The 12,749-nt window shown below is 45.5% G+C and overlaps 1 non-coding gene across 1 annotated transcript; it reads left to right on the top strand.

Annotated features, from left to right (window-relative positions):
* Positions 1–12,199: 12,199 nt before the first annotated feature.
* Positions 12,200–12,306, top strand: LOC139017160 (U6 spliceosomal RNA). Its single transcript, XR_011472812.1, has one exon. It is a non-coding gene; the product is annotated as a U6 spliceosomal RNA (small nuclear RNA).
* The last annotated feature ends 443 nt before the right edge of the window (positions 12,307–12,749 follow it).

A 12,749-nucleotide genomic window follows, 5' to 3' on the forward strand; every position in this document is an offset into this window, starting at 1 on the left:
ACCTGGTAGGAATTTATTAAATGCTGTTATATCCCTCCCCACTTCACAAAGGTTGCTTAAGTGATGGATATTTAATCTTTAAAAATGTTTTTCCAATGGTGACTATTTTGAAATTGAAAAAATGTAGAGATGAATTGTTAGCATTATTAACATAGGATTTTGAGTTTTAAAATGTGGTTTTTAAGTCAAACCATGACTGTGTCTGAGTGGGGAGTTCTATTATCTATACAGTTTTGTAAGATGTTTTTTTAAATAGCATCTTACCTAGTAATTGCTAATCTAATTACCTCTGGTGGCACTTTTCTTACAGGGCTGGTGCTGCTGGAGAGACAGAATTGTGCCGGAAAGAAGCTTTTCAAGTAGATAAGGTGTATCTGAACAGGTGATGGTTGATATATGCAAAACAGAGGCTTTTGCTTTCTTTGTTCCTTTCACCCTAACACAGCTGTTCTCAACCTGTGGGTCGCAACCCCTTTGGCGACCGAACGACCCTTTCACAGGGGTCACCTAAGACCATCCTGCATATCAGATATTTACATTACTATTCATAACAGTAGCAACATTACAGTTATGAAATAGCAACGAAAACAATTTTATGGTTGGGTCACAACATGAGGAACTGTATTTAAAGGGCCAGAAGGTTGAGAACCACTGCGCTAACAGCTGGGGTGAGTTGTGGGGGGGGGGGGGAGGGGGGGCGGCAGATTTCTGTTAGAGCATATATCTGCCCCATAGCGAATTCCCATAGAATTCAATTCCATTATTTCAGCTCTTGTTCCACGGCCCCGGCCTCCTGCCTGACACAGTGACCAGACTGTGTATTCTGTACTTATCTTAACTTAAGGCCGTTTTGTCCACTGTGCTTCAGTTTACAAAGTTATTTTAAAATCCCATTCTTTTGACTGTTGTAAAGATTATTTGTTATCAAGTATCCTTTTAAAAATCCTGGTTTTATATGCTTACAGATTTTTCTAAAATGCTGTATGTAGAACACTTTAATGATTAAATGTGACCCTTTTGATAAAAACAGATCAATGGATTCCTAGGGGTGGGGAGGGGCATGGGCGATTTGAGGAGGTGTTTGACATCTTGATTACAGTGGTTATTATGCACTGGTCCAATCTAGGATGAGTTTTACTAAATGTAAATTGTTTCAATAAACATGACTCTAAAAACTTACCCTTTCTGGCATCTTAATGACATTTCCGATGAAGTCTCTGGGGAAATAGTCCTGGGTCAGCACTTGAATGACTTCCTGAGATGTTAAAAGTGGTAAAAACATCAAAATCACTTTGGAGTATGAATCACATAAGTGACTCATGTACACAATAAATACCTGAGAAACAGGACCGCGAGGTATATGTTGGCTCAGTTACCAAGGATATACAATTTCTGTTTATGGATGTTTCAGGCAACACTTTCTCGTCTTAATGGTTGCAGTTTAAATCTCACCTGTAATGTGGCACTTCTCCCTCAATCCCTTAACAATCTGTTCTAGTGGCCACATGGTAGCAGAAAATGGAGTGTGAAAATTATTCTACCTGTAAGTAACTTGATTGGCGCTACTTTGGGTTCCTCGTAGTCTTGCTTTCCACATTGGCAATTTTCCCTTGGGAAAAAAATGTTGCAAGTTCTTGGCCAATCCTGGCTAGCCAAGGAATTAGGGAAATGAACAGAGGTGCTAAGTCATCTGGCTTGGGTTGATCTCAAAGCTTAATGGATAAGCAAGCCACATGGTTTAGTCCTGGAAGAATCAGTCTGGACTCGCCCTTTTTCTCTTGGGATATTCAAAGATGCTTTTAAAGGAGGGATGGGCCATGCACTGGTTGTGAGCCATAGCTCCAGGAAGTAGCTATAACTGAGGAGGAAACTGGTCTTGCAGAACTTGTTATCTAAATGCAGAGGCCGTGGAACTGTGAACAATGCACTGCCCTGGGGGGGTGTTGATGCTGGTGCCAGGGCAGACTGTTGGATGTGGCCTGACACCTGGGGGCCTTCCTGCAGGGCCATGAAGGGGGCAGGGAGCATATTTGCAAGACAGAGACCCCAGCGGGGATATATATATAGACAGGCTCTCTGCATGTTTCTTCACTCTGATTTGGAAATTATTCCCAGAGTGAAGAAACGGGGTCCCTCCCTTTCTCTAGGAAGCTTGGTATTTCTTTGGTCTTCTGTAACATAACCTGCAGAGCCTTTGCCACCTACCCCCATGACTAAGGGTGCTTCCAGCAGCTGCATTGTGCCATCTTACATGTAGGAGCAAGCAATGTCCTTCAGGTGTCCTTTTATGGTTCCAGGTTTGGTACATTCCCTGCTCCATCTCAGAAACAGTTGTCCTGTGCCCTGGTTGTGTAGCCTTACATCACCAAAGAAATCGGGATGAGGAGTGGAGCCATTCCCACGTGTGTTCCGCCAGCAGCTTGCCCTCTGGCACAGCACATGCCTGCATGTCAGCAGAGCGAAAGCAGGAGTGGGAAGATGCCAGCATGACTATTACAGTTCCAGGCCGTTCCTTTGTGCTCGAGGGCCCTGAGAAATGAAGGGAATTGACTTGAATGAAATGTTTTCAAAGAGGATTTATTAATTCCAAGGGACAGGTTTGGGCATGAAGAGATTATAAAGAAAATGGGATTGAAATACAGTGTTATGCTAATGGCTATGGTTTTGCTTTAAATGTGAACTCCAGTCACTAATCCCCCAGATGCGACTTGCCCAGTATCACAGTTGCACTGTTGCTATGCCAGTTCAGGTACACATAACTGCATTCATCTGATTTCAAGAAGGGGCATACCCTTTTTCTGACAGCCTCGACATGTTCCTAAGCCCTGAGAACAAGTAGTTCTTGTTTCTTAAAAGCAAGCAAATCTTTGTAGTTCAAGTGACTATTCCAAATAAAGGTATGTTCTTTGAGATTCCTAAAACCATAAAATATATGACTCGGGAAATACTGTTTTCCCTGTGTGTTAAGTTCTGTGATTGAGGGTTCCTGACTTGATGGAGATTGCACGATGCGACTTAACCACATCACTATGTAAGATGAAGCTGATTTCACTTAGTCAATAATTTCTGAGTCAATAACTGAAAGACTCAATTGTTAGAACAAACTGAAGAGACTATTATAGCTATTTACACAACGTCAACATATTTCCAGGATATCTTGAGGTAGCTTATAAACAGCCAACGATACAATAATTGGAAGAGGGAGAAAGAGCTGGGCAAGGAGAGAGCAGGATTGTGTAAAACAAGCCATTTGACCTCGTGCTTTTGGCTTCTGCCAATTCCGCTCTGAGCCTCCTGGGAGCCAGAGAGAGCCAGTGGGCAGTTTTGCCATGTAGCACTTGGAGCTTTAAATGGAGGAGGAGGAAGGGGCAGGGCCATCTGCATTCCAGGCTCCTTAGAACCCAAATGAGAAGATGCCTTTTCCCCCTTCATGGTCTCAAGTACCTTGAAGGGAGAAGTAGAACAGAGGAGATTGTCCCGGTAATGAAACGGGAGCTAGAGGTAGTGGAGACATGCTTTTGACTGGAGAGTTAGGTCAGTTGGTCAGTGAGCCCTGAGGCTGGACCAACTCTGCTGATGGTCAAGGCAGTGTCTGGGATAAACAACAGCTCTTGAGAGCAAAGCCATGTTGAGATCATGTGAACAGATAAACAGCCAGAGATGAGTTTGAAAGGCTTATTTTTGTTTTGTACTCATAAAGGGTTGCCTTTCCAAAACTTACTTTTTTATTCATAAACTGAAAAATTCTGATTGCAATGTTATGTGATATAGGGATTTAGCACAATCTGGGACTATGTAACCATGACTAGAAGACCCCCCTAGTGGAGCTTACCTGTACTGCAAGGGGCCAGTTGTCTCGCGGTACCCTCCACCTCTACTCCCCAAACGTGACTTTCCCACATGCAGAAAAGTGCTCTGCACTGAGGCCTCAGTGTCCTCGCTTCTCTATCACAGCATTTACAGAATAGCAGCTCATGACTTCAGGTGAGGAGCTACAGGAATTTTCTTCCAGGCTCCTCAGACACTAGTTTTCATGGTGACTGTTTATAAGTGGCCAGAAACTCAGAATTAGCGCCTCACAAACTAGTGTTTTTCTTCATCAGAACTGGTTGAACTGGAGGTCTTGGCTTGGTTAAGGCGAAGCTTGGCCAGGTCCACTGAGGGACGGCCAGACCCCTGTCCTGGCCCGAGTCCAGAAACCACCCAAAGGTTCTACTTCAACAAGTAGCTTCCGTGCTCCTGTGGGGCACTGGGCACATGAGAGGCACGTTCACAAACCAGCTGCAGAACATGAACCCACGCCCAAGGAACTGGGACCAAGCTCCACCGCTCTGGTTTTAACATTGACCAGAAGATTCTAATTTTAGAACCCAAAGAACAATAAAAACCTGGAAACATTGAATCATGTTGGCAAAATTAAACCCTTCAGGTTGTGTGCTGGCATCTGAGTTCAGTTAATGGGCACGCAGTGAGTCAGACCCTGTTCAAGTCCTGGCTAGTGTCCATCACTGCAAACATGCACTGAATACAGTTGATGTTGTTGGCTGAAGGTGACTGGAGACACAATTGCTCTCCAATCTGGCGAGAGGACAAGGCAGGCCAGGCCCCAGGAACAGTGCAGGGAAATCACTGGAAACACTGAGACAGGGCCAGTGTTTCTAGAGCTCTGAGCAGTCAGAGATGCTGCCTGCCTCTCAGGTTGAAGCATCTTTCCTCTCTGCTGAGCCTGGGCATTTTTAATCTTGCACTTCCTTGCGTAAAGAAACTACATCGAGTGCCCTGTGGTTACACACAGTGTGGAGATGAAGACCAGCATGCCAAGCTGCTGTGGCCGCAGGGCCAACATGACGAGGATGACATGGATGAAGCCCGTGAGGGAGTTCAGGGAGCGCTGAACGCCGTTCTCAGCCCCTTGCTCCATTTCTGGAATGTTCTCTTAAAGAAGCTGAGTCTCAGTGAGGTCAAAGGACCAGAGGCCTGCAGGACAGCAGCAGAGGGGGCAGAATAGATGTAAATAGGTGGCAGAGACTTAGTGAGAATTCCGGCCTTTGCGCTGTATTGTCTAAATGAGCTTTTCTGTTGCTCAGTTTCCTCATCTGCGAAATGGGAATGTTTAAGAGCACTGTCTCACTGGAGGATTACATGATAGAAGATTGTGAAGAGTGTAGCATGGCCATCTGCACATGTAGTTACTGTCTTAATTTGTGGTATTATAATTATCTTTGTGAATCACCATTACCACCATCGTCACTAGGTAACAAAATCTTCATTTTGAATGTATTTATTTATGGCTTCCAGTGCATTTCAAACATGTTTAGGAAACAGAGTGAAGTCTTGAGTTTCAAATCCAGTTCCATTTCCAGAGTTTTCCTCTTCACTCCTGGTTTAGCAGATAAGGAATTGGCCTCCTCTCTCTCTATACCTCACAATTTCAACCCACAAAGGCTAAGTTTGATTACACTCCAGAGGCAGCCTCAGGATCTGCCACACAGACATCAACCAGGGCAGTAGTCAACCGTGCTGATGACAGTGTTGCCCCGGAATGATGGCATCTTCCCTGGGATCCTGGTGCCTCCATGGGCACCGGCTCCCAGCTGCTACCTGGGTGGTTTACCAGCCGGCTGGCCTGAATTCCTATGGTCTAGCTCTGGTCCTTTAGAATCCTCTTCTACTCTCTGTTCTGATCCCTGGATTAAACTCTGAACTCAAGAATTATGTGGAGCCCGGCCAGTGTGGCTCAGTGTTTGAGCATCGACCTATGCACCAGGAGGTCACGGTTCAATTACCAGCCAGGGCACATGCCCAGGTTGTGGGCTCGATTCCTACTAGGGGGCATGCAGGAGGCAGCCAATCAATGATTCTCCCTCATCATTGATGTTTCTATCTCCCTCTCCCTTCCTCTCTGAAAATCAATAAAATTAGAAAGAAAGAAAGAAATATGGGGAGAAAATATACTGTGTCCTCCAGTGTCTGCCTTTGCAGCACTGGACAGGCTTGCTGTCCTAGAGGGCTGCCCTTGTCCTCCTTCTGGGCTGTCCTGACACCCTGGCACGTCCCCTATGTCTCTCAGGGCTTGGCCTGCCAAAGGCCTCGCCCCACACTGCACTCTGACCTTGAGTGCATCTGTAAACCCCATGCCTGGTCCTGAGCATGCAGTGCTCCCAGAGTTAGGAGTATTCGGAACCGGCTGCAGCAGAACAATGCAAAGCGCTCAGAGAACTGAGGGCTAATTATGCAGTGACAGAATTATTTCTAAATCAGGGGCACAGAGAGTGATAGCTCTTAGATTCTGGAAAGCAAAGCGACTTATGGGCTATGTGCCAAACTGTTTTGTAGCCAAAGTTCTGTGACTTAGTTTCCATCAGAATGGAAACCAGTATTTACTGAGCAAATGCCTAGAATGAGTCCTGTGCTCAGGGATATCTGGTGGGTACCAAGCCAGGCCACAGGCTACTGGTCCAGGTGAGAGGACAGGGGTCACAGCCACTGGGCCTGGTGTGCTAACCACACGGACCAGGGCACGATGCACCCTGGGCAGCGGTGCTTTCAATATGTACGATTTCAGCAGCTCACCACCAACCCCAAGGTCATTTGTAATTCAAATTGTAAATGGCACCTTGCTGGCACTGGGCATGTGGGAGCCACTCGGCATCCGTTCCACTCAGCTCTGTGGTTCTCTCTGTCTCCCTGCGCACCCCACACTCCACCCTTACACAGCAATGCTTGTGAAAACTCTGAACCTGCAGCCAAAACATAAGAATGATGATGATGACTAAAGATGAGAGTTAATATTCATGTTTAACAAGTAGCCCCTGGGACCACACTGCCCACAGGAATTATTTAGTGCATCACCAGGACCTCCCTGACCGGTAGGCACCATCACTACATCCCCTCCCTGAGAAGGAACCAGCCCATGGAGAGCTTAGGCACCTCGCCAGCATCAGCAGGCGTTGCCTGGCTCCATGTCCGGAGCTGTGTCCCTCTTCAGCGTTCGGAGTGTCCTGTGCCTCTGGATCCTTTCCAAGGGTCAGCAAAACAAACAAAAAAACCCCACTATTGCAATAGAGAAAAGCCTAAAGTTTCTCTCATACTGAATGCTTTTCCCAATTGCAGGCATTGATGATGAAATCCCACATTTTTCAAATGTGATCATTTCCTTTGTGTCAGGGAGACAAGAGTCACTGGTGGACTTATTTTTCTTTCTTTTGAACTAAATACTTGAGTATCATAATATAATGTGAATTGCATAAATCTTAAAATCGCTAATCTGTCCTCAGTTGTTCATACAATTGAGAGCTGGAAGTGCAAGCCAAATACCCCAATAAAGATAATCAACCCACTTAAAAATAATTTTACAGTTAGGCAATCTCCATATGAAAGTACAGGTTTCTAACTCAGCTATTTAGGATTAAGAACACAGTTTCTGCCTTAGCCAGTTTGTCTCAGTGGATAGAGTGTCAGCCCTCATACTGAAGGGTCCCAGGTTCGATTCCAGTCAAGGGCATGTACCTTGGTTGCAGGCTCATATTCCCTGCATGTGCAGGAGGCAACCAACCAATGTGTCTCTCTCACATCAATGTTTCCCTCTCTCTCCCTTCTACTCTCTAAAATTTCTTATGCATCTGTATTATATCAGAGAAATAAGGTTCCCAGTTCAACTCATGGTTTTATAACCTCTTAAATTGAACCCACAAAACTTGCATTTTCCTTCCCAATACTCCAAAGCTCCTGTGGACTAAGGGGCTCTGGTCTCCATGGAGAAATCAGAAACGTATCACCCAACCCTATGCTCCCACGAGTGTGGCCCCAGAGGTGGGAAGGTGAAGCTCCGAGCCCCCAGAGGGAAGGGGCTTGCTGAAGCCTGGTGCCTGGAGCAGTGGTGAGGCATGCCGGGGCAGTACGCAGGATGCTTGCTGAATGAGTGAGGAAGACATCCTTGGATTTTGATCCACTCCTTCCACCATCACCACATTTCCCACTCCACCCATTTCTTTTTTTTTTTAATTGATTTCAGAGAGGAATGGAGAGGGAGAGAGAGAGAGAGATACATCAATGATGAGAGAGAATCATTGATTGGCTGCCTCCAGCACACCCCCTACTGGAGATTGAGCCTGCAACCCAGGCATGTGCCCTTGACCAGAATTGAACCTGGGACACTTTAGTTCACAGGCTGATGCTCTATCCACTGAGCAAAGCCAGCTAGGGCCAAAGTTTTAGTTTTTTGGTGTTTTTTTTTTTTTTTTATGCCCTTGACCAGAATCGAACCTGGGACCCTTCAGTTCACAGGCTGATGCTCTATCCACTGAGCCAAACCGGTCAGGGCAAGTTTTAGGTTTTTTAAAGAATTCATCAGTGGCTTCCCAAAGGTCCATTTCACCTAAAATAAAATCCAAATAAATTTTATGTCAGTGCCCTGCCCGAACACCCTCAGCTCATTCCCACCCCCATCTGCTTCTTTATTGGACAAGTCTTGTGTGTACCAATGGCTTCCTCTCCCAGGCACCAGCGTCTCTGCCAGAGGGCCTCTCTCCAGCCACAGGGACATAAGGGCAGGCTGAACCTGCACAGAGGTCAATGTCCCTGTGAACAACCTTCGACTGATGAGTGACAAGACTCGGTGGAGAAACACCCTTGTTTCCTTGGCGCCTGGTGAGAGAACTCGGAGGTATGCCCTAGAGAGTCTCTGGGAGGGCCCCCAGGGGCTGCACCCACCATCAGTAGTAACACATACATCAATGCACCTTTTTTTACAAAAAAATAATTAATGTGTTTTTTCTCCAGTTGAGATTATGCTCAGACACAAGCACTGGAAAGAAGACGCGGAACGCTGATATAAAGGAGAGAAAAAACAAAAGCCGTCTCTGAGTTTGCATTACCTTGAATGTCCACAGCCTCCTGCTGCCTTTCTAGGAAAGCCCCCTGCCTGTTGCTGGGGTTTTACAGCCAGCTGGGGAATTCGCTGGCAAACCCTGGACAGAAACAGGAACTCTACAAGAAGGGAAACCAAGTTCCATCCAAAAATGAAACCACCACCGATCACAGGAGATGCCCATGTCAACACCTGGCCCGCGGACAGGAGAGCAAATATATTGATGATCTGGTCCAGCCGCCGGACCACCTCATTCGTCCCTGTACGTGAGAGGAAGGAAACATTGCGAGCCATTGGGTTGCCATCCTTCCTCCTGGGAAATAATGCCGTGCATTTGCTGGCTTTGCGACCCATGCACTGGGTGGACGATGGTGGAAACAAGAAAGGTTCCTTTCAGTCTAACGATAGATTAGTCAGTCATAGGATTTTCAACCTGGAAAAGGCCTTCAGGATCAGTTGTGGGAATGTGAACAATTAAAAATGGGTAAACTGAGGATTGGAGACACTAGGTTTTGTGGAGCTAATTATTTCAACTCCTGTCTCAGCACTCTTTCCTATCACACTGTACTGTCTTAACAACTACAATAATATCAATAGACATTATTATGATCAGCATGTTGACAGAATGAAGATAAAGGACAGAATTGGCTGAACACTTACTCTGCCAGGCACAGAGTTCTAAGCCTTCTCCATGTATTTGTCCTGCTTAATCCTCACAACTCTAAGAAGTTGATGGTATCTCCCTTTTACAGGTTAGGAAATTGAGGCACAAAGAGATGAAGTTATTTGCTCAAGGTCACAGAGAAGGGAAAAGGAGAAGCTGAGATTTCAACCCAGGCAGTCTGACTCCAAAGCTTTTTCTCAACTCCTCTACCATCATTGAAGAATATATTTACAAGATCATTTTTAAAATTATAATGAACCTCAAACCGGAATCTGTGCTTTATTTTGGACTTCTTTAAGATGAATTATCAGAGACTAGAAAGATTTTCTTTTCCCCAGAAACCGAGGACACTTTCGACGCCGCGTCACCCGGCTCTTACCACAGAGCTGTTTATTTTGAATGGTGTTATTTAAGCCACACGACAGCCAAAGAAGTGCAATTTAAAAGAAAGCATGATTATAAGGGGCTTTGGAAGAAGTATATTTTCATAGACTCCTCCACAATAGCTTCCTTTATCTTCGCTCTCAACGCTCACGAACATTTTCTAGCGGAGAGACCGACTGCACAAACGCAGGGTGGGCCACGAGCTCCAGCTGTAAGTTGGCAATTTGAACACATCACAGTGTGAAAGATCCAAGTTTCATAAACGAAGAAAAAAGAAAGAAGATGCCAGATTCTTCCATTTAGCTCCATTACTGAAAAAAATTCTGCCTCTCACTGTCACATAACTGAAGATCAACCGTCACATTTGGGGTTGAATTTGGGGGTGGGGGATGTGAAAGCTTATCACTGGCCAGAATTTGAAAATGCTTTTAGTGCACTGCTTTTCTAGCTCTAAAATGGCCAAGGAACTTCTATGATGTATTTTGAGGGGCTTCGTTCCTCAAAGTACCATTTATATATCCCTTTGATAACAACAGTATCATCCCTTTCTTAAGTGCTTCCTATGAGCAAATGTAGTGCCAAGGGCTTTACCAACCCCAAGCTGGGCTGGTGGAAGGGGGAAGGGAGTGGTCATTATTCCTCCCATTGTATAGATGAGGAAAGTAAAGTCTAGACAAGTTAAGTGACTCACAGCTGGTACGAGCCATAACTGGTTTTAGCTGGATTCAGATTTGGCCTGTTTGACTCCAAGTGCCCTCTCTTCTAGGCTACTTTGCTGCCTCTCTCAGAGACCTGATTGGCTGGCTCATCAACCGTGTTCCCTGAGCCAGGCCTACTTCTTGGCCCCGAGGACCCGCGATGCCCCGGGCGGCACAGCTCACCAGCCAGCTGGCCTCTGTTGTCAGCTATGAGGCTCACAATCCAGCCCCTCTGGATGGCGATGGTCAGCACTGTGCTGGCCGGTTTGCCAGAGCTGCCAGGGTACTTCCTCGGCCCATGTGGTACATACAGTTACTTATCTGACAGCCCGAGGATGAGCTAAACGAACACAAAAACCTTTAAGAGAAAGAGGTTCAATGTAGGTTTGGAGCCCAGCGTTATTGTGTTGACTCTAAGAGTTTTCTTCTTCCCACCCCATCGGCACCAGATCCGATGCTAATTTGTACTTTGCAGACAGAGACTTTGCTGTTCTATTGACTTCATGTCTGTGGAATTTGGGCTCTGATTCACAAATTAGGGGTGAGGAGAACAGTGGCAAAGACTAGCCAGATCCAAAACCGGCGAGCAGGACTGTGCAGAGCTGACTCACTGACGGGCACTCAGGCCTTGCCTCCGACATCCACTCTGGTGGAGCGAGGGGGATGTGGGGACACTCACAGCGAACCGGAACCAGCTGTGCCTGGTCTGCGTCATCTCCCCTCTGTAGGAGAATACCGGCATCAGCACAACACAGCCCGCGGCTACGGAGGCGTTCAGAGTGAAGAGCGAGGCATGAGCAACTGTGGATGGAAACACTCTTTACTCTTGGTTTTCAGATTCAGGTTGCAGCCACCTCATTGTTTGATGCAGAGGAACTGCATTGGACCAAATTGCTGTGCCAGCCACGGTCTTGCTTCCATCAGCAACTGTGGGCCTGAGCAGGAGGCACAGAGCAGGCTCATGGGCTCACTGGAGGCAAAGTCTTTGCAAGGAAAACAGGGAAAAAACTGGGCTTTGCAATTAAACGAAAACAGACTTTAATAGAAAGATGACACGAAAAGCAGGATACCAGAGAAGTGAAAGGACTTAAAATTTCCTACTGCTATATCACCTGCTTCTCAAGTTGATTTGTGATTGAAGTTATCAATACGGCCGAAGAACTAATACTCCAGAGTCTAAATCAGTTAGCCTTCTGAAGGGTGTGTCTCCAGAGAATGCCTTTCCAAGACTTCTCGGTGGACAGAGAACAATCAGGTTGACTAGTCATCAGAAGAGAAGGGAAAACGCGGGAAAGTTTACATTCTCACTGGAGAAAGGAGGGTTTCAAAGATAGTAGAGCCAAAAACTAAAAGGAGATCTACATTTGAACAAATAAGTCTCCAGATATTAATCCCTAGTCTAGACAGATTACTTGGTACAAAGATATCTCTGACACCTAGAAATTGCCTTTAAGAAAATTGACATGAGTATCTTGTACATAGGCAATACCAGAATTCTTTTAAAAATCAGGAATTTGATATTAAAAATCTGTGATGGGAAAGAATCTACACACTACATTAAAATATTTAAAATGTAGTACCAGAGTGCTCGCTTCGGCAGCACATATACTAAAATTGGAACGATACAGAGAAGATTAGCATGGCCCCTGAGCAAGGATGACACGCAAATTCGTGAAGCGTTCCATATTTTAAAAAAATAAAATAAAATGTAGTACCAGAGAGTGACATGAAGCTGAATAAGTCTATTTCCAGTTTTTAAAAGCTGTACTCTGTTGCTCTTATGTTCAGATCTGTATTTCATTTCACTAAATAAACCAAAAGAGCAAGTGAGATCATAATTCACCACATTGTTGTATATGCCATAGGTAAGAGTATTACCTCTATTTCTTGGTTTCCTGTCAGTCCAATCACCAATTAAGATCCCAAATATTAGTAAAGATCCAGCCACCACGAGGCCAAACCCTGCTGGTAGGAGAACGCTGTGTCCATATGATTCTGTCAGGGACACAGACATGGCAAAGTACCATGTTCTGGTCTTCCTGCAAGACAGCAGAAGCAGAGAGTGTGTTAGTCATTGACCTAAAAAAGCAGAACAAAGTTAAAAACCAGAAAGATGCATTTCACCCAAAGGACA

The sequence above is a fragment of the Myotis yumanensis genome, unplaced genomic scaffold (genome assembly GCF_028538775.1).
Source record: "Myotis yumanensis isolate MYYU_CA2020_CCGP unplaced genomic scaffold, mMyoYum1.0.hap1 SCAF_9, whole genome shotgun sequence".
NCBI classification, from domain to species: domain Eukaryota; kingdom Metazoa; phylum Chordata; class Mammalia; order Chiroptera; family Vespertilionidae; genus Myotis; species Myotis yumanensis.